Genomic DNA, 20,000 nt, shown 5'->3' with positions numbered 1-20,000 from the left:
CCGGCAAACATTACTCCTTTGCCTACTGCATGTAGGCTTCTCTTAACGACCCTCTGTTATCAACTCCGCTAACAGCCACAAAATCTCCGCCGCACGAAGCCCACTGGTAGCTGCTGAATCACATGCTTCCCCAAAACATCGCGCTGTAAGAACACTGGGAGCGACACACACCAACAAGTCCATACTGCAGGCTGCAGCCAGAACAATTTTCTACATTCAAACATCGACGGCCTCTTCTCTCTAAAAATTCACCAGACCGCTTCTACCACCAGCAAAGAAGTTTCCATCCCTAATTCCTCTGTGATTCCCACTAACCTAAACATTAAGCTGGCATTGAAGGGTGTGAATTACCCCGGCCAATCTGTTCTTTTAAATACAGCTTTTAGCAAGTTTTGAAAGGAGAAGAGCAGAACTTGCTATGCCAATAATATCGAGTCTTCTGTGGCGAAGTGGTTTTTGCATAGAAAACAAAGCGGTGAGTTGAAGAGGAATAATATCAGTACTTTGTTTAAAACTGTGTGTAAAAAGCTGTCTCTTTATCATTAACAATAAGTTGTAAAACGTGAATGGGGAGTGACAGTCTTCAAGTTTGTGAGAAGATCGCACCTTGGTGGAATAAAGGCACGAACAGCTTACAGCACCTAGAATTACCAGGAAGTATTTAGAGTAAAACGGTTTCTAAAAGCTGCCTTTATGAATGAGAGAAAAAAAAAAATATATATATATAAAATAGTAAAATGGAAGGGGAGTGATAGATTTAAATTAATCGTGAAGTGGAGCGCCCCCTGTGTAAAGTAAAAGTGAGAAAAGCTTACAGCACCTGGTATTCCCAGGTGGTCTCCCATCCAAGTACTAACCAAACCCTACCCTGCTTAGCTTCCGAGATCAGATGAGATCGGGCGTGTTCAGGGTGGTATGGCCGTAAGCGAGAGATGCTACCAAAAACAGCCCTTTTGCATTACACGGATCTATACATGCCAGTTAGTCCCATTGGATCCTACTCCTGGTTTTTTTTTTTTTTATCTGACTCACACTGCAGCCCCACCATCCAATCGGCAGCGCCGGACCCACACCAAACATTCACCAAACTACTCAGCCGGCAGCCTACCACAATTATTCCATTCTTTCCGCATCCGCACACTTCCTTCTTTTTAACTCCTTTTCACTACCGCACAGGTTAATCGCCGCACGTCCCCCGCCGGCAAACATTACTCCTTTGCCTACTGCATGTAGGCTTCTCTTAACGACCCTCTGTTATCAACTCCGCTAACAGCCACAAAATCTCCGCCGCACGAAGCCCACTGGTAGCTGCTGAATCACATGCTTCCCCAAAACGTCGCGCTGTCAGAACACTGGGAGCTACACACACCAACAAGTCCATACTGCAGGCTGCAGCCAGAACAATTTTCTACATTCAAACATCGACGGCCTCTTCTCTCTAAAAATTCACCAGACCGCTTCTACCACCAGCAAAGAAGTTTCCATCCCTAATTCCTCTGTGATTCCCACTAACCTAAACATTAAGCTGGCATTGAAGGGTGTGAATTACCCCGGCCAATCTGTTCTTTTAAATACAGCTTTTAGCAAGTTTTGAAAGGAGAAGAGCAGAACTTGCTATGCCAATAATATCGAGTCTTCTGTGGCGAAGTGGTTTTTGCAAAGAAAACAAAGCGGTCAGTTGAAGAGGAATAATATCAGTACTTTGTTTAAAACTGTGTGTAAAAAGCTGTCTCTTTATCATTAACAATAAGTTGTAAAACGTGAATGGGGAGTGACAGTCTTCAAGTTGGTGAGAAGATCGCGCCCTGGTGGAATAAAGGCACGAACAGCTTACAGCACCTAGAATTACCAGGAAGTATTTAGAGTAAAACGGTTTCTAAAAGCTGCCTTTATGAATGAGAGAAAAAAAAATATATATATATAAAATAGTAAAATGGAAGGGGAGTGATAGATTTAAATTAATCGTGAAGTGGAGCGCCCCCTGTATAAAGTAAAAGTGAGAAAAGCTTACAGCACCTGGTATTCCCAGGTGGTCTCCCATCCAAGTACTAACCAGACCCTACCCTGCTTAGCTTCCGAGATCAGACGAGATCGGGCGTGTTCAGGGTGGTATGGCCGTAAGCGAGAGATGCTACCCAAAACAGCCCTTTTGCATTACACGCGTCTCTACATGCCAGTTAGTCCCATTGGATCCTACTCCTGGTTTTTTTTTTTTTTTATCTGACTCACACTGCAGCACCACCATCCAATCGGCAGCGCCGGACCCACACCAAACATTCACCAAACTACTCAGCCGGCAGCCTACCACAATTATTCCATTCTTTCCGCATCCGCACACTTCCTTCTCTTTAAGTCCTTTTCACTACCTCACAGGTTAATCGCCGCACGTCCCCCGCCGGCAAACATTACTCCTTTGCCTACCGCATGCAGGCTTCTCTTAACGACCCTCTGCTATCAACTCAGCTAACAGCCACAAAATCTCCGCCGCACGAAGCCCACTGGTAGCTGCTGAATCACATGCTTCCCCAAAACGTCGCGCTGTCAGAACACTGGGAGCTACACACACCAACAAGTCCATACTGCAGGCTGCAGCCAGAACTATTTTCTACATTCAAACATCGACGGCCTCTTCTCTCTAAAAATTCACCAGACCGCTTCTACCACCAGCAAAGAAGTTTCCATCCCTAATTCCTCTGTGATTCCCACTAACCTAAACATTAAGCTGGCATTGAAGGGTGTGAATTACCCCGGCCAATCTGTTCTTTTAAATACAGCTTTTAGCAAGTTTTGAAAGGAGAAGAGCAGAACTTGCTATGCCAATAATATCGAGTCTTCTGTGGCGAAGTGGTTTTTGCATAGAAAACAAAGCGGTCAGTTGAAGAGGAATAATATCAGTACTTTGTTTAAAACTGTGTGTAAAAAGCTGTCTCTTTATCATTAACAATAAGTTGTAAAACGTGAATGGGGAGAAACAGTCTTCAAGTTTGTGAGAAGATCGCGCCCTGGTGGAATAAAGGCACGAACAGCTTACAGCATCTAGAATTACCAGGAAGTATTTGGAGTAAAACGGTGTGTAAAAGCTGCCTTTATGAATGAGAGAAATATATATATATATATACAAAATAGTAAAATGGAAGGGGAGTGATAGATTTAAATTAATCGTGAAGTGGAGCGCCCCCTGTATAAAGTAAAAGTGAGAAAATCTTACAGCACCTGGTATTCCCAGGAGGTCTCCCATCCAAGTACTAACCAGACCCTACCCTGCTTGGCTTCCGAGATCGGATGAGATCGGGCGTGTTCAGGGTGGTATGGCCATAAGCGAGAGATGCGACCAAAAACAGCCCTTTTGCATTACACACGTCTATACATGCCAGTTAGTCCCATCGGATCCTACTCCTGGTTTTTTTTTTTTTTATCTGACTCACACTGCAGCACCACCATCCAATCGGCAGCGCCGGACCCACACCAAACATTCACCAAACTACTCAGCCGGCAGCCTACCACAATTATTCCATTCTTTCCGCATCCGCACACTTCCTTCTTTTTAACTCCTTTTCACTACCGCACAGGTTAATCGCCGCACGTCCCCCGCCGGCAAACATTACTCCTTTGCCTACTGCATGCAGGCTTCTCTTAACGACCCTCTGTTATCAACTCCGCTAACAGCCACAAAATCTCCGCCGCACGAAGCCCACTGGTAGCTGCTGAATCACATGCTTCCCCAAAACGTCGCGCTGTCAGAACACTGGGAGCTACACACACCAACAAGTCCATACTGCAGGCTGCAGCCAGAACAATTTTCTACATTCAAACATCGACGGCCTCTTCTCTCTAAAAATTCACCAGACCGCTTCTACCACCAGCAAAGAAGTTTCCATCCCTAATTCCTCTGTGATTCCCACTAACCTAAACATTAAGCTGGCATTGAAGGGTGTGAATTACCCCGGCCAATCTGTTCTTTTAAATACAGCTTTTAGCAAGTTTTGAAAGGAGAAGAGCAGAACTTGCTATGCCAATAATATCGAGTCTTCTGTGGCGAAGTGGTTTTTGCATAGAAAACAAAGCGGTCAGTTGAAGAGGAATAATATCAGTACTTTGTTTAAAACTGTGTGTAAAAAGCTGTCTCTTTATCATTAACAATAAGTTGTAAAACGTGAATGGGGAGAAACAGTCTTCAAGTTTGTGAGAAGATCGCGCCCTGGTGGAATAAAGGCACGAACAGCTTACAGCATCTAGAATTACCAGGAAGTATTTGGAGTAAAACGGTGTGTAAAAGCTGCCTTTATGAATGAGAGAAATATATATATATATATACAAAATAGTAAAATGGAAGGGGAGTGATAGATTTAAATTAATCGTGAAGTGGAGCGCCCCCTGTATAAAGTAAAAGTGAGAAAATCTTACAGCACCTGGTATTCCCAGGAGGTCTCCCATCCAAGTACTAACCAGACCCTACCCTGCTTGGCTTCCGAGATCGGATGAGATCGGGCGTGTTCAGGGTGGTATGGCCATAAGCGAGAGATGCGACCAAAAACAGCCCTTTTGCATTACACACGTCTATACATGCCAGTTAGTCCCATCGGATCCTACTCCTGGTTTTTTTTTTTTTTATCTGACTCACACTGCAGCACCACCATCCAATCGGCAGCGCCGGACCCACACCAAACATTCACCAAACTACTCAGCCGGCAGCCTACCACAATTATTCCATTCTTTCCGCATCCGCACACTTCCTTCTTTTTAACTCCTTTTCACTACCGCACAGGTTAATCGCCGCACGTCCCCCGCCGGCAAACATTACTCCTTTGCCTACTGCATGCAGGCTTCTCTTAACGACCCTCTGTTATCAACTCCGCTAACAGCCACAAAATCTCCGCCGCACGAAGCCCACTGGTAGCTGCTGAATCACATGCTTCCCCAAAACGTCGCGCTGTCAGAACACTGGGAGCTACACACACCAACAAGTCCATACTGCAGGCTGCAGCCAGAACAATTTTCTACATTCAAACATCGACGGCCTCTTCTCTCTAAAAATTCACCAGACCGCTTCTACCACCAGCAAAGAAGTTTCCATCCCTAATTCCTCTGTGATTCCCACTAACCTAAACATTAAGCTGGCATTGAAGGGTGTGAATTACCCCGGCCAATCTGTTCTTTTAAATACAGCTTTTAGCAAGTTTTGAAAGGAGAAGAGCAGAACTTGCTATGCCAATAATATCGAGTCTTCTGTGGCGAAGTGGTTTTTGCATAGAAAACAAAGCGGTCAGTTGAAGAGGAATAATATCAGTACTTTGTTTAAAACTGTGTGTAAAAAGCTGTCTCTTTATCATTAACAATAAGTTGTAAAACGTGAATGGGGAGTGACAGTCTTCAAGTTGGTGAGAAGATCGCGCCCTGGTGGAATAAAGGCACGAACAGCTTACAGCACCTAGAATTACCAGGAAGTATTTAGAGTAAAACGGTTTCTAAAAGCTGCCTTTATGAATGAGAGAAAAAAAAATATATATATATAAAATAGTAAAATGGAAGGGGAGTGATAGATTTAAATTAATCGTGAAGTGGAGCGCCCCCTGTATAAAGTAAAAGTGAGAAAAGCTTACAGCACCTGGTATTCCCAGGTGGTCTCCCATCCAAGTACTAACCAGACCCTACCCTGCTTAGCTTCCGAGATCAGACGAGATCGGGCGTGTTCAGGGTGGTATGGCCGTAAGCGAGAGATGCGACCCAAAACAGCCCTTTTGCATTACACGCGTCTCTACATGCCAGTTAGTCCCATTGGATCCTACTCCTGGTTTTTTTTTTTTTTTTATCTGACTCACACTGCAGCACCACCATCCAATCGGCAGCGCCGGACCCACACCAAACATTCACCAAACTACTCAGCCGGCAGCCTACCACAATTATTCCATTCTTTCCGCATCCGCACACTTCCTTCTCTTTAAGTCCTTTTCACTACCTCACAGGTTAATCGCCGCACGTCCCCCGCCGGCAAACATTACTCCTTTGCCTACCGCATGCAGGCTTCTCTTAACGACCCTCTGCTATCAACTCAGCTAACAGCCACAAAATCTCCGCCGCACGAAGCCCACTGGTAGCTGCTGAATCACATGCTTCCCCAAAACGTCGCGCTGTCAGAACACTGGGAGCTACACACACCAACAAGTCCATACTGCAGGCTGCAGCCAGAACTATTTTCTACATTCAAACATCGACGGCCTCTTCTCTCTAAAAATTCACCAGACCGCTTCTACCACCAGCAAAGAAGTTTCCATCCCTAATTCCTCTGTGATTCCCACTAACCTAAACATTAAGCTGGCATTGAAGGGTGTGAATTACCCCGGCCAATCTGTTCTTTTAAATACAGCTTTTAGCAAGTTTTGAAAGGAGAAGAGCAGAACTTGCTATGCCAATAATATCGAGTCTTCTGTGGCGAAGTGGTTTTTGCATAGAAAACAAAGCGGTCAGTTGAAGAGGAATAATATCAGTACTTTGTTTAAAACTGTGTGTAAAAAGCTGTCTCTTTATCATTAACAATAAGTTGTAAAACGTGAATGGGGAGAAACAGTCTTCAAGTTTGTGAGAAGATCGCGCCCTAGTGGAATAAAGGCACGAACAGCTTACAGCATCTAGAATTACCAGGAAGTATTTGGAGTAAAACGGTGTGTAAAAGCTGCCTTTATGAATGAGAGAAATATATATATATATACAAAATAGTAAAATGGAAGGGGAGTGATAGATTTAAATTAATCGTGAAGTGGAGCGCCCCCTGTATAAAGTAAAAGTGAGAAAATCTTACAGCACCTGGTATTCCCAGGAGGTCTCCCATCCAAGTACTAACCAGACCCTACCCTGCTTGGCTTCCGAGATCGGATGAGATCGGGCGTGTTCAGGGTGGTATGGCCATAAGCGAGAGATGCGACCAAAAACAGCCCTTTTGCATTACACACGTCTATACATGCCAGTTAGTCCCATCGGATCCTACTCCTGGTTTTTTTTTTTTTTATCTGACTCACACTGCAGCACCACCATCCAATCGGCAGCGCCGGACCCACACCAAACATTCACCAAACTACTCAGCCGGCAGCCTACCACAATTATTCCATTCTTTCCGCATCCGCACACTTCCTTCTTTTTAACTCCTTTTCACTACCGCACAGGTTAATCGCCGCACGTCCCCCGCCGGCAAACATTACTCCTTTGCCTACTGCATGCAGGCTTCTCTTAACGACCCTCTGTTATCAACTCCGCTAACAGCCACAAAATCTCCGCCGCACGAAGCCCACTGGTAGCTGCTGAATCACATGCTTCCCCAAAACGTCGCGCTGTCAGAACACTGGGAGCTACACACACCAACAAGTCCATACTGCAGGCTGCAGCCAGAACAATTTTCTACATTCAAACATCGACGGCCTCTTCTCTCTAAAAATTCACCAGACCGCTTCTACCACCAGCAAAGAAGTTTCCATCCCTAATTCCTCTGTGATTCCCACTAACCTAAACATTAAGCTGGCATTGAAGGGTGTGAATTACCCCGGCCAATCTGTTCTTTTAAATACAGCTTTTAGCAAGTTTTGAAAGGAGAAGAGCAGAGCTTGCTATGCCAATAATATCGAGTCTTCTGTGGCGAAGTGGTTTTTGCATAGAAAACAAAGCGGTCAGTTGAAGAGGAATAATATCAGTACTTTGTTTAAAACTGTGTGTAAAAAGCTGTCTCTTTATCATTAACAATAAGTTGTAAAACGTGAATGGGGAGTGACAGTCTTCAAGTTTGTGAGAAGATTGCGCCCTGGTGGAATAAAGGTACGAACAGCTTACAGCACCTAGAATTACCAGGAAGTATTTAGAGTAAAACGGTTTCTAAAAGCTGGCTTTATGAATGAGAGAAAAAAAAATATATATATATAAAATAGTAAAATGGAAGGGGAGTGATAGATTTAAATTAATCGTGAAGTGGAGCGCCCCCTGTATAAAGTAAAAGTGAGAAAAGCTTACAGCACCTGGTATTCCCAGGTGGTCTCCCATCCAAGTACTAACCAGACCCTACCCTGCTTAGCTTCCGAGATCAGACGAGATCGGGCGTGTTCAGGGTGGTATGGCCGTAAGCGAGAGATGCTACCCAAAACAGCCCTTTTGCATTACACGCGTCTCTACATGCCAGTTAGTCCCATTGGATCCTACTCCTGGTTTTTTTTTTTTTTTATCTGACTCACACTGCAGCACCACCATCCAATCGGCAGCGCCAGACCCACACCAAACATTCACCAAACTACTCAGCCGGCAGCCTACCACAATTATTCCATTCTTTCCGCATCCGCACACTTCCTTCTCTTTAAGTCCTTTTCACTACCTCACAGGTTAATCGCCGCACGTCCCCCGCCGGCAAACATTACTCCTTTGCCTACCGCATGCAGGCTTCTCTTAACGACCCTCTGCTATCAACTCAGCTAACAGCCACAAAATCTCCGCCGCACGAAGCCCACTGGTAGCTGCTGAATCACATGCTTCCCCAAAACGTCGCGCTGTCAGAACACTGGGAGCTACACACACCAACAAGTCCATACTGCAGGCTGCAGCCAGAACTATTTTCTACATTCAAACATCGACGGCCTCTTCTCTCTAAAAATTCACCAGACCGCTTCTACCACCAGCAAAGAAGTTTCCATCCCTAATTCCTCTGTGATTCCCACTAACCTAAACATTAAGCTGGCATTGAAGGGTGTGAATTACCCCGGCCAATCTGTTCTTTTAAATACAGCTTTTAGCAAGTTTTGAAAGGAGAAGAGCAGAACTTGCTATGCCAATAATATCGAGTCTTCTGTGGCGAAGTGGTTTTTGCATAGAAAACAAAGCGGTCAGTTGAAGAGGAATAATATCAGTACTTTGTTTAAAACTGTGTGTAAAAAGCTGTCTCTTTATCATTAACAATAAGTTGTAAAACGTGAATGGGGAGAAACAGTCTTCAAGTTTGTGAGAAGATCGCGCCCTAGTGGAATAAAGGCACGAACAGCTTACAGCATCTAGAATTACCAGGAAGTATTTGGAGTAAAACGGTGTGTAAAAGCTGCCTTTATGAATGAGAGAAATATATATATATATACAAAATAGTAAAATGGAAGGGGAGTGATAGATTTAAATTAATCGTGAAGTGGAGCGCCCCCTGTATAAAGTAAAAGTGAGAAAATCTTACAGCACCTGGTATTCCCAGGAGGTCTCCCATCCAAGTACTAACCAAACCCTACCCTGCTTGGCTTCCGAGATCGGATGAGATCGGGCGTGTTCAGGGTGGTATGGCCATAAGCGAGAGATGCGACCAAAAACAGCCCTTTTGCATTACACACGTCTATACATGCCAGTTAGTCCCATCGGATCCTACTCCTGGTTTTTTTTTTTTTTATCTGACTCACACTGCAGCACCACCATCCAATCGGCAGCGCCGGACCCACACCAAACATTCACCAAACTACTCAGCCGGCAGCCTACCACAATTATTCCATTCTTTCCGCATCCGCACACTTCCTTCTTTTTAACTCCTTTTCACTACCGCACAGGTTAATCGCCGCACGTCCCCCGCCGGCAAACATTACTCCTTTGCCTACTGCATGCAGGCTTCTCTTAACGACCCTCTGTTATCAACTCCGCTAACAGCCACAAAATCTCCGCCGCACGAAGCCCACTGGTAGCTGCTGAATCACATGCTTCCCCAAAACGTCGCGCTGTCAGAACACTGGGAGCTACACACACCAACAAGTCCATACTGCAGGCTGCAGCCAGAACAATTTTCTACATTCAAACATCGACGGCCTCTTCTCTCTAAAAATTCACCAGACCGCTTCTACCACCAGCAAAGAAGTTTCCATCCCTAATTCCTCTGTGATTCCCACTAACCTAAACATTAAGCTGGCATTGAAGGGTGTGAATTACCCCGGCCAATCTGTTCTTTTAAATACAGCTTTTAGCAAGTTTTGAAAGGAGAAGAGCAGAACTTGCTATGCCAATAATATCGAGTCTTCTGTGGCGAAGTGGTTTTTGCATAGAAAACAAAGCGGTCAGTTGAAGAGGAATAATATCAGTACTTTGTTTAAAACTGTGTGTAAAAAGCTGTCTCTTTATCATTAACAATAAGTTGTAAAACGTGAATGGGGAGTGACAGTCTTCAAGTTTGTGAGAAGATCGCGCCCTGGTGGAATAAAGGCACGAACAGCTTACAGCACCTAGAATTACCAGGAAGTATTTAGAGTAAAACGGTTTCTAAAAGCTGCCTTTATGAATGAGAGAAAAAAAATATATATATATATATAAAATAGTAAAATGGAAGGGGAGTGATAGATTTAAATTAATCGTGAAGTGGAGCGCCCCCTGTATAAAGTAAAAGTGAGAAAAGCTTACAGCACCTGGTATTCCCAGGTGGTCTCCCATCCAAGTACTAACCAGACCCAACCCTGCTTAGCTTCCGAGATCAGACGAGATCGGGCGTGTTCAGGGTGGTATGGCCGTAAGCGAGAGAAGCTACCAAAAACAGCCCTTTTGCATTACACGCCTCTATACATGCCAGTTGGTCCCATTGGATACTACTAATGTTCTTTTTTTTTTTTTATCTGACTCACACTGCAGCCCCACCATCCAATCGGCAGCGCCGGACCCACACCAAACATTCACCAAACTACTCAGCCGGCAGCCTACCACAATTATTCCATTCTTTCCGCATCCGCACACTTCCTTCTTTTTAACTCCTTTTCACTACCGCACAGGTTAATCGCCGCACGTCCCCCGCCGGCAAACATTACTCCTTTGCCTACTGCATGCAGGCTTCTATTAACGACCCTCTGTTATCAACTCCGCTAACAGCCACAAAATCTCCGCCGCACGAAGCCCACTGGTAGCTGCTGAATCACATGCTTCCCCAAAACGTCGCGCTGTCAGAACACTGGGAGCTACACACACCAACAAGTCCATACTGCAGGCTGCAGCCAGAACAATTTTCTACATTCAAACATCGACGGCCTCTTCTCTCTAAAAATTCACCAGACCGCTTCTACCACCAGCAAAGAAGTTTCCATCCCTAATTCCTCTGTGATTCCCACTAACCTAAACATTAAGCTGGCATTGAAGGGTGTGAATTACCCCGGCCAATCTGTTCTTTTAAATACAGCTTTTAGCAAGTTTTGAAAGGAGAAGAGCAGAACTTGCTATGCCAATAATATCGAGTCTTCTGTGGCGAAGTGGTTTTTGCATAGAAAACAAAGCGGTCAGTTGAAGAGGAATAATATCAGTACTTTGTTTAAAACTGTGTGTAAAAAGCTGTCTCTTTATCATTAACAATAAGTTGTAAAACGTGAATGGGGAGTGACAGTCTTCAAGTTGGTGAGAAGATCGCGCCCTGGTGGAATAAAGGCACGAACAGCTTACAGCACCTAGAATTACCAGGAAGTATTTAGAGTAAAACGGTTTCTAAAAGCTGCCTTTATGAATGAGAGAAAAAAAAATATATATATATAAAATAGTAAAATGGAAGGGGAGTGATAGATTTAAATTAATCGTGAAGTGGAGCGCCCCCTGTATAAAGTAAAAGTGAGAAAAGCTTACAGCACCTGGTATTCCCAGGTGGTCTCCCATCCAAGTACTAACCAGACCCTACCCTGCTTAGCTTCCGAGATCAGACGAGATCGGGCGTGTTCAGGGTGGTATGGCCGTAAGCGAGAGATGCTACCCAAAACAGCCCTTTTGCATTACACGCGTCTCTACATGCCAGTTAGTCCCATTGGATCCTACTCCTGGTATTTTTTTTTTTTTATCTGACTCACACTGCAGCACCACCATCCAATCGGCAGCGCCGGACCCACACCAAACATTCACCAAACTACTCAGCCGGCAGCCTACCACAATTATTCCATTCTTTCCGCATCCGCACACTTCCTTCTCTTTAAGTCCTTTTCACTACCTCACAGGTTAATCGCCGCACGTCCCCCGCCGGCAAACATTACTCCTTTGCCTACCGCATGCAGGCTTCTCTTAACGACCCTCTGCTATCAACTCAGCTAACAGCCACAAAATCTCCGCCGCACGAAGCCCACTGGTAGCTGCTGAATCACATGCTTCCCCAAAACGTCGCGCTGTCAGAACACTGGGAGCTACACACACCAACAAGTCCATACTGCAGGCTGCAGCCAGAACTATTTTCTACATTCAAACATCGACGGCCTCTTCTCTCTAAAAATTCACCAGACCGCTTCTACCACCAGCAAAGAAGTTTCCATCCCTAATTCCTCTGTGATTCCCACTAACCTAAACATTAAGCTGGCATTGAAGGGTGTGAATTACCCCGGCCAATCTGTTCTTTTAAATACAGCTTTTAGCAAGTTTTGAAAGGAGAAGAGCAGAACTTGCTATGCCAATAATATCGAGTCTTCTGTGGCGAAGTGGTTTTTGCATAGAAAACAAAGCGGTCAGTTGAAGAGGAATAATATCAGTACTTTGTTTAAAACTGTGTGTAAAAAGCTGTCTCTTTATCATTAACAATAAGTTGTAAAACGTGAATGGGGAGAAACAGTCTTCAAGTTTGTGAGAAGATCGCGCCCTGGTGGAATAAAGGCACGAACAGCTTACAGCATCTAGAATTACCAGGAAGTATTTGGAGTAAAACGGTGTGTAAAAGCTGCCTTTATGAATGAGAGAAATATATATATATATACAAAATAGTAAAATGGAAGGGGAGTGATAGATTTAAATTAATCGTGAAGTGGAGCGCCCCCTGTATAAAGTAAAAGTGAGAAAAGCTTACAGCACCTGGTATTCCCAGGTGGTCTCCCATCCAAGTACTAACCAGACCCTACCCTGCTTAGCTTCCGAGATCAGACGAGATCGGGCGTGTTCAGGGTGGTATGGCCGTAAGCGAGAGATGCTACCCAAAACAGCCCTTTTGCATTACACGCGTCTCTACATGCCAGTTAGTCCCATTGGATCCTACTCCTGGTTTTTTTTTTTTTTTATCTGACTCACACTGCAGCACCACCATCCAATCGGCAGCGCCGGACCCACACCAAACATTCACCAAACTACTCAGCCGGCAGCCTACCACAATTATTCCATTCTTTCCGCATCCGCACACTTCCTTCTCTTTAAGTCCTTTTCACTACCTCACAGGTTAATCGCCGCACGTCCCCCGCCGGCAAACATTACTCCTTTGCCTACCGCATGCAGGCTTCTCTTAACGACCCTCTGCTATCAACTCAGCTAACAGCCACAAAATCTCCGCCGCACGAAGCCCACTGGTAGCTGCTGAATCACATGCTTCCCCAAAACGTCGCGCTGTCAGAACACTGGGAGCTACACACACCAACAAGTCCATACTGCAGGCTGCAGCCAGAACTATTTTCTACATTCAAACATCGACGGCCTCTTCTCTCTAAAAATTCACCAGACCGCTTCTACCACCAGCAAAGAAGTTTCCATCCCTAATTCCTCTGTGATTCCCACTAACCTAAACATTAAGCTGGCATTGAAGGGTGTGAATTACCCCGGCCAATCTGTTCTTTTAAATACAGCTTTTAGCAAGTTTTGAAAGGAGAAGAGCAGAACTTGCTATGCCAATAATATCGAGTCTTCTGTGGCGAAGTGGTTTTTGCATAGAAAACAAAGCGGTCAGTTGAAGAGGAATAATATCAGTACTTTGTTTAAAACTGTGTGTAAAAAGCTGTCTCTTTATCATTAACAATAAGTTGTAAAACGTGAATGGGGAGAAACAGTCTTCAAGTTTGTGAGAAGATCGCGCCCTGGTGGAATAAAGGCACGAACAGCTTACAGCATCTAGAATTACCAGGAAGTATTTGGAGTAAAACGGTGTGTAAAAGCTGCCTTTATGAATGAGAGAAATATATATATATATACAAAATAGTAAAATGGAAGGGGAGTGATAGATTTAAATTAATCGTGAAGTGGAGCGCCCCCTGTATAAAGTAAAAGTGAGAAAATCTTACAGCACCTGGTATTCCCAAGAGGTCTCCCATCCAAGTACTAACCAGACCCTACCCTGCTTGGCTTCCGAGATCGGATGAGATCGGGCGTGTTCAGGGTGGTATGGCCATAAGCGAGAGATGCGACCAAAAACAGCCCTTTTGCATTACACACGTCTATACATGCCAGTTAGTCCCATCGGATCCTACTCCTGGTTTTTTTTTTTTTTATCTGACTCACACTGCAGCACCACCATCCAATCGGCAGCGCCGGACCCACACCAAACATTCACCAAACTACTCAGCCGGCAGCCTACCACAATTATTCCATTCTTTCCGCATCCGCACACTTCCTTCTTTTTAACTCCTTTTCACTACCGCACAGGTTAATCGCCGCACGTCCCCCGCCGGCAAACATTACTCCTTTGCCTACTGCATGCAGGCTTCTCTTAACGACCCTCTGTTATCAACTCCGCTAACAGCCACAAAATCTCCGCCGCACGAAGCCCACTGGTAGCTGCTGAATCACATGCTTCCCCAAAACGTCGCGCTGTCAGAACACTGGGAGCTACACACACCAACAAGTCCATACTGCAGGCTGCAGCCAGAACAATTTTCTACATTCAAACATCGACGGCCTCTTCTCTCTAAAAATTCACCAGACCGCTTCTACCACCAGCAAAGAAGTTTCCATCCCTAATTCCTCTGTGATTCCCACTAACCTAAACATTAAGCTGGCATTGAAGGGTGTGAATTACCCCGGCCAATCTGTTCTTTTAAATACAGCTTTTAGCAAGTTTTGAAAGGAGAAGAGCAGAACTTGCTATGCCAATAATATCGAGTCTTCTGTGGCGAAGTGGTTTTTGCATAGAAAACAAAGCGGTCAGTTGAAGAGGAATAATATCAGTACTTTGTTTAAAACTGTGTGTAAAAAGCTGTCTCTTTATCATTAACAATAAGTTGTAAAACGTGAATGGGGAGTGACAGTCTTCAAGTTTGTGAGAAGATCGCGCCCTGGTGGAATAAAGGCACGAACAGCTTACAGCACCTAGAATTACCAGGAAGTATTTAGAGTAAAACGGTTTCTAAAAGCTGCCTTTATGAATGAGAGAAAAAAAAAAAATATATATATATAAAATAGTAAAATGGAAGGGGAGTGATAGATTTAAATTAATCGTGAAGTGGAGCGCCCCCTGTAAAAAGTAAAAGTGAGAAAAGCTTACAGCACCTGGTATTCCCAGGTGGTCTCCCATCCAAGTACTAACCAGACCCAACCCTGCTTAGCTTCCGAGATCAGACGAGATCGGGCGTGTTCAGGGTGGTATGGCCGTAAGCGAGAGAAGCTACCAAAAACAGCCCTTTTGCATTACACGCCTCTATACATGCCAGTTGGTCCCATTGGATACTACTAATGTTCTTTTTTTTTTTTTATCTGACTCACACTGCAGCCCCACCATCCAATCGGCAGCGCCGGACCCACACCAAACATTCACCAAACTACTCAGCCGGCAGCCTACCACAATTATTCCATTCTTTCCGCATCCGCACACTTCCTTCTTTTTAACTCCTTTTCACTACCGCACAGGTTAATCGCCGCACGTCCCCCGCCGGCAAACATTACTCCTTTGCCTACTGCATGCAGGCTTCTATTAACGACCCTCTGTTATCAACTCCGCTAACAGCCACAAAATCTCCGCCGCACGAAGCCCACTGGTAGCTGCTGAATCACATGCTTCCCCAAAACGTCGCGCTGTCAGAACACTGGGAGCTACACACACCAACAAGTCCATACTGCAGGCTGCAGCCAGAACAATTTTCTACATTCAAACATCGACGGCCTCTTCTCTCTAAAAATTCACCAGACCGCTTCTACCACCAGCAAAGAAGTTTCCATCCCTAATTCCTCTGTGATTCCCACTAACCTAAACATTAAGCTGGCATTGAAGGGTGTGAATTACCCCGGCCAATCTGTTCTTTTAAATACAGCTTTTAGCAAGTTTTGAAAGGAGAAGAGCAGAACTTGCTATGCCAATAATATCGAGTCTTCTGTGGCGAAGTGGTTTTTGCATAGAAAACAAAGCGGTCAGTTGAAGAGGAATAATATCAGTACTTTGTTTAAAACTGTGTGTAAAAAGCTGTCTCTTTATCATTAACAATAAGTTGTAAAACGTGAATGGGGAGTGACAGTCTTCAAGTTTGTGAGAAGATCGCGCCCTGGTGGAATAAAGGCACGAACAGCTTACAGCACCTAGAATTACCAGGAAGTATTTAGAGTAAAACGGTGTGTAAAAGCTGCCTTTATGAATGAGAGAAAAATATATATATATATATAAAATAGTAAAATGGAAGGGGAGTGATAGATTTAAATTAATCGTGAAGTGGAGCGCCCCCTATATAAAGTAAAAGTGAGAAAAGCTTACAGCACCTGGTATTCCCAGGAGGTCTCCCATCCAAGTACTAACCAGACCCTACCCTGCTTGGCTTCCGAGATCAGATGAGATCGGGCGTGTTCAGGGTGGTATGGCCATAAGCGAAAGACGCGACCAAAAACAGCCCTTTTGCATTACACGCCTCTATACATGCCAGTTAGTCCCATTGGATCCTACTCCTGGTTATTTTTTTTTTTTTATCTGACTCACACTGCAGCCCCACCATCCAATCGGCAGCGCCGGACCCACACCGAACATTCACCAAACTACTCAGCCGGCAGCCTACCACAATTATTCCATTCTTTCCGCATCCGCACACTTCCTTCTTTTTAACTCCTTTTCACTACTGCACAGGTTAATCGCCGCACGTCCCCCGCCGGCAAACATTACTCCTTTGCCTACTGCATGCAGGCTTCTATTAACGACCCTCTGTTATCAACTCCGCTAACAGCCACAAAATCTCCGCCGCACGAAGCCCACTGGTAGCTGCTGAATCACATGCTTCCCCAAAACATCGCGCTGTCAGAACACTGGGAGCTACACACACCAACAAGTCCATACTGCAGGCTGCAGCCAGAACTATTTTCTACATTCAAACATCGACGGCCTCTTCTCTCTAAAAATTCACCAGACCGCTTCTACCACCAGCAAAGAAGTTTCCATCCCTAATTCCTCTGTGATTCCCACTAACCTAAACATTAAGCTGGCATTGAAGGGTGTGAATTACCCCGGCCAATCTGTTCTTTTAAATACAGCTTTTAGCAAGTTTTGAAAGGAGAAGAGCAGAACTTGCTATGCCAATAATATCGAGTCTTCTGTGGCGAAGTGGTTTTTGCATAGAAAACAAAGCGGTCAGTTGAAGAGGAATAATATCAGTACTTTGTTTAAAACTGTGTGTAAAAAGCTGTCTCTTTATCATTAACAATAAGTTGTAAAACGTGAATGGGGAGTGACAGTCTTCAAGTTTGTGAGAAGATCGCGCCCTGGTGGAATAAAGGCACGAACAGCTTACAGCACCTAGAATTACCAGGAAGTATTTAGAGTAAAACGGTTTCTAAAAGCTGCCTTTATGAATGAGAGGAAAAAAAAATATATATATATAAAATAGTAAAATGGAAGGGGAGTGATAGATTTAAATTAATCGTGAAGTGGAGCGCCCCCTGTATAAAGTAAAAGTGAGAAAAGCTTACAGCACCTGGTATTCCCAGGTGGTCTCCCATCCAAGTACTAACCAGACCCTACCCTGCTTAGCTTCCGAGATCAGACGAGATCGGGCGTGTTCAGGGTGGTATGGCCGTAAGCGAGAGATGCTACCCAAAACAGCCCTTTTGCATTACACGCGTCTCTACATGCCAGTTAGTCCCATTGGATCCTACTCCTGGTTTTTTTTTTTTTTTATCTGACTCACACTGCAGCACCACCATCCAATCGGCAGCGCCGGACCCACACCAAACATTCACCAAACTACTCAGCCGGCAGCCTACCACAATTATTCCATTCTTTCCGCATCCGCACACTTCCTTCTCTTTAAGTCCTTTTCACTACCTCACAGGTTAATCGCCGCACGTCCCCCGCCGGCAAACATTACTCCTTTGCCTACCGCATGCAGGCTTCTCTTAACGACCCTCTGCTATCAACTCAGCTAACAGCCACAAAATCTCCGCCGCACGAAGCCCACTGGTAGCTGCTGAATCACATGCTTCCCCAAAACGTCGCGCTGTCAGAACACTGGGAGCTACACACACCAACAAGTCCATACTGCAGGCTGCAGCCAGAACTATTTTCTACATTCAAACATCGACGGCCTCTTCTCTCTAAAAATTCACCAGACCGCTTCTACCACCAGCAAAGAAGTTTCCATCCCTAATTCCTCTGTGATTCCCACTAACCTAAACATTAAGCTGGCATTGAAGGGTGTGAATTACCCCGGCCAATCTGTTCTTTTAAATACAGCTTTTAGCAAGTTTTGAAAGGAGAAGAGCAGAACTTGCTATGCCAATAATATCGAGTCTTCTGTGGCGAAGTGGTTTTTGCATAGAAAACAAAGCGGTCAGTTGAAGAGGAATAATATCAGTACTTTGTTTAAAACTGTGTGTAAAAAGCTGTCTCTTTATCATTAACAATAAGTTGTAAAACGTGAATGGGGAGAAACAGTCTTCAAGTTTGTGAGAAGATCGCGCCCTGGTGGAATAAAGGCACGAACAGCTTACAGCATCTAGAATTACCAGGAAGTATTTGGAGTAAAACGGTGTGTAAAAGCTGCCTTTATGAATGAGAGAAATATATATATATATACAAAATAGTAAAATGGAAGGGGAGTGATAGATTTAAATTAATCGTGAAGTGGAGCGCCCCCTGTATAAAGTAAAAGTGAGAAAATCTTACAGCACCTGGTATTCCCAAGAGGTCTCCCATCCAAGTACTAACCAGACCCTACCCTGCTTGGCTTCCGAGATCGGATGAGATCGGGCGTGTTCAGGGTGGTATGGCCATAAGCGAGAGATGCGACCAAAAACAGCCCTTTTGCATTACACACGTCTATACATGCCAGTTAGTCCCATCGGATCCTACTCCTGGTTTTTTTTTTTTTTATCTGACTCACACTGCAGCACCACCATCCAATCGGCAGCGCCGGACCCACACCAAACATTCACCAAACTACTCAGCCGGCAGCCTACCACAATTATTCCATTCTTTCCGCATCCGCACACTTCCTTCTTTTTAACTCCTTTTCACTACCGCACAGGTTAATCGCCGCACGTCCCCCGCCGGCAAACATTACTCCTTTGCCTACTGCATGCAGGCTTCTCTTAACGACCCTCTGTTATCAACTCCGCTAACAGCCACAAAATCTCCGCCGCACGAAGCCCACTGGTAGCTGCTGAATCACATGCTTCCCCAAAACGTCGCGCTGTCAGAACACTGGGAGCTACACACACCAACAAGTCCATACTGCAGGCTGCAGCCAGAACAATTTTCTACATTCAAACATCGACGGCCTCTTCTCTCTAAAAATTCACCAGACCGCTTCTACCACCAGCAAAGAAGTTTCCATCCCTAATTCCTCTGTGATTCCCACTAACCTAAACATTAAGCTGGCATTGAAGGGTGTGAATTACCCCGGCCAATCTGTTCTTTTAAATACAGCTTTTAGCAAGTTTTGAAAGGAGAAGAGCAGAACTTGCTATGCCAATAATATCGAGTCTTCTGTGGCGAAGTGGTTTTTGCATAGAAAACAAAGCGGTCAGTTGAAGAGGAATAATATCAGTACTTTGTTTAAAACTGTGTGTAAAAAGCTGTCTCTTTATCATTAACAATAAGTTGTAAAACGTGAATGGGGAGTGACAGTCTTCAAGTTTGTGAGAAGATCGCGCCCTGGTGGAATAAAGGCACGAACAGCTTACAGCACCTAGAATTACCAGGAAGTATTTAGAGTAAAACGGTGTGTAAAAGCTGCCTTTATGAATGAGAGAAAAATATATATATATATATAAAATAGTAAAATGGAAGGGGAGTGATAGATTTAAATTAATCGTGAAGTGGAGCGCCCCCTATATAAAGTAAAAGTGAGAAAAGCTTACAGCACCTGGTATTCCCAGGAGGTCTCCCATCCAAGTACTAA

General features: G+C 44.6%; 2 protein-coding genes and 17 non-coding genes across 19 annotated transcripts in view; 2 read left to right on the top strand and 17 right to left on the bottom strand.

The window, feature by feature from the left end:
- The window catches only part of LOC125715120 (uncharacterized), a 1,180,389-nt gene that overhangs the window by 636,961 nt on the left and 523,428 nt on the right, over positions 1–20,000 (top strand). The window lies entirely within an intron of this gene.
- The window catches only part of LOC125715114 (uncharacterized), a 935,270-nt gene that overhangs the window by 638,729 nt on the left and 276,541 nt on the right, over positions 1–20,000 (top strand). The window lies entirely within an intron of this gene.
- On the bottom strand, positions 809–927 carry LOC125732054 (5S ribosomal RNA). Its single transcript, XR_007391684.1, has one exon. It is a non-coding gene; the product is annotated as a 5S ribosomal RNA (ribosomal RNA).
- Positions 2,005–2,123, bottom strand: LOC125730605 (5S ribosomal RNA). Its single transcript, XR_007390910.1, has one exon. It is a non-coding gene; the product is annotated as a 5S ribosomal RNA (ribosomal RNA).
- On the bottom strand, positions 3,202–3,320 carry LOC125734161 (5S ribosomal RNA). Its single transcript, XR_007393485.1, has one exon. It is a non-coding gene; the product is annotated as a 5S ribosomal RNA (ribosomal RNA).
- On the bottom strand, positions 4,398–4,516 carry LOC125734160 (5S ribosomal RNA). The gene has a single exon (XR_007393484.1). It is a non-coding gene; the product is annotated as a 5S ribosomal RNA (ribosomal RNA).
- Positions 5,594–5,712, bottom strand: LOC125730493 (5S ribosomal RNA). Its single transcript, XR_007390808.1, has one exon. It is a non-coding gene; the product is annotated as a 5S ribosomal RNA (ribosomal RNA).
- Positions 6,790–6,908, bottom strand: LOC125734158 (5S ribosomal RNA). The gene has a single exon (XR_007393482.1). It is a non-coding gene; the product is annotated as a 5S ribosomal RNA (ribosomal RNA).
- On the bottom strand, positions 7,986–8,104 carry LOC125730392 (5S ribosomal RNA). Its single transcript, XR_007390736.1, has one exon. It is a non-coding gene; the product is annotated as a 5S ribosomal RNA (ribosomal RNA).
- On the bottom strand, positions 9,181–9,299 carry LOC125735226 (5S ribosomal RNA). The gene has a single exon (XR_007394524.1). It is a non-coding gene; the product is annotated as a 5S ribosomal RNA (ribosomal RNA).
- On the bottom strand, positions 10,380–10,498 carry LOC125734682 (5S ribosomal RNA). The gene has a single exon (XR_007393985.1). It is a non-coding gene; the product is annotated as a 5S ribosomal RNA (ribosomal RNA).
- LOC125730279 (5S ribosomal RNA) lies at positions 11,577–11,695 on the bottom strand. Its single transcript, XR_007390639.1, has one exon. It is a non-coding gene; the product is annotated as a 5S ribosomal RNA (ribosomal RNA).
- LOC125730165 (5S ribosomal RNA) lies at positions 12,772–12,890 on the bottom strand. Its single transcript, XR_007390538.1, has one exon. It is a non-coding gene; the product is annotated as a 5S ribosomal RNA (ribosomal RNA).
- LOC125734579 (5S ribosomal RNA) lies at positions 13,967–14,085 on the bottom strand. Its single transcript, XR_007393886.1, has one exon. It is a non-coding gene; the product is annotated as a 5S ribosomal RNA (ribosomal RNA).
- Positions 15,166–15,284, bottom strand: LOC125734671 (5S ribosomal RNA). Its single transcript, XR_007393974.1, has one exon. It is a non-coding gene; the product is annotated as a 5S ribosomal RNA (ribosomal RNA).
- Positions 16,363–16,481, bottom strand: LOC125733057 (5S ribosomal RNA). Its single transcript, XR_007392415.1, has one exon. It is a non-coding gene; the product is annotated as a 5S ribosomal RNA (ribosomal RNA).
- Positions 17,562–17,680, bottom strand: LOC125730033 (5S ribosomal RNA). Its single transcript, XR_007390410.1, has one exon. It is a non-coding gene; the product is annotated as a 5S ribosomal RNA (ribosomal RNA).
- Positions 18,757–18,875, bottom strand: LOC125734577 (5S ribosomal RNA). Its single transcript, XR_007393884.1, has one exon. It is a non-coding gene; the product is annotated as a 5S ribosomal RNA (ribosomal RNA).
- LOC125732774 (5S ribosomal RNA) overlaps positions 19,953–20,000 on the bottom strand; it is a 119-nt gene continuing 71 nt past the window's right edge. The window contains exon 1 of the ribosomal RNA XR_007392142.1: positions 19,953–20,000. This exon is cut by the window's right edge and continues 71 nt beyond it. This is a non-coding gene — a ribosomal RNA (5S ribosomal RNA).

The sequence above is a fragment of the Brienomyrus brachyistius genome, chromosome 2 (assembly GCF_023856365.1).
Source record: "Brienomyrus brachyistius isolate T26 chromosome 2, BBRACH_0.4, whole genome shotgun sequence".
Classification (NCBI taxonomy): domain Eukaryota; kingdom Metazoa; phylum Chordata; class Actinopteri; order Osteoglossiformes; family Mormyridae; genus Brienomyrus; species Brienomyrus brachyistius.
Note: the sequence above shows the minus strand (reverse complement) of the source record. Positions and strands in the feature narration are given on the sequence as shown.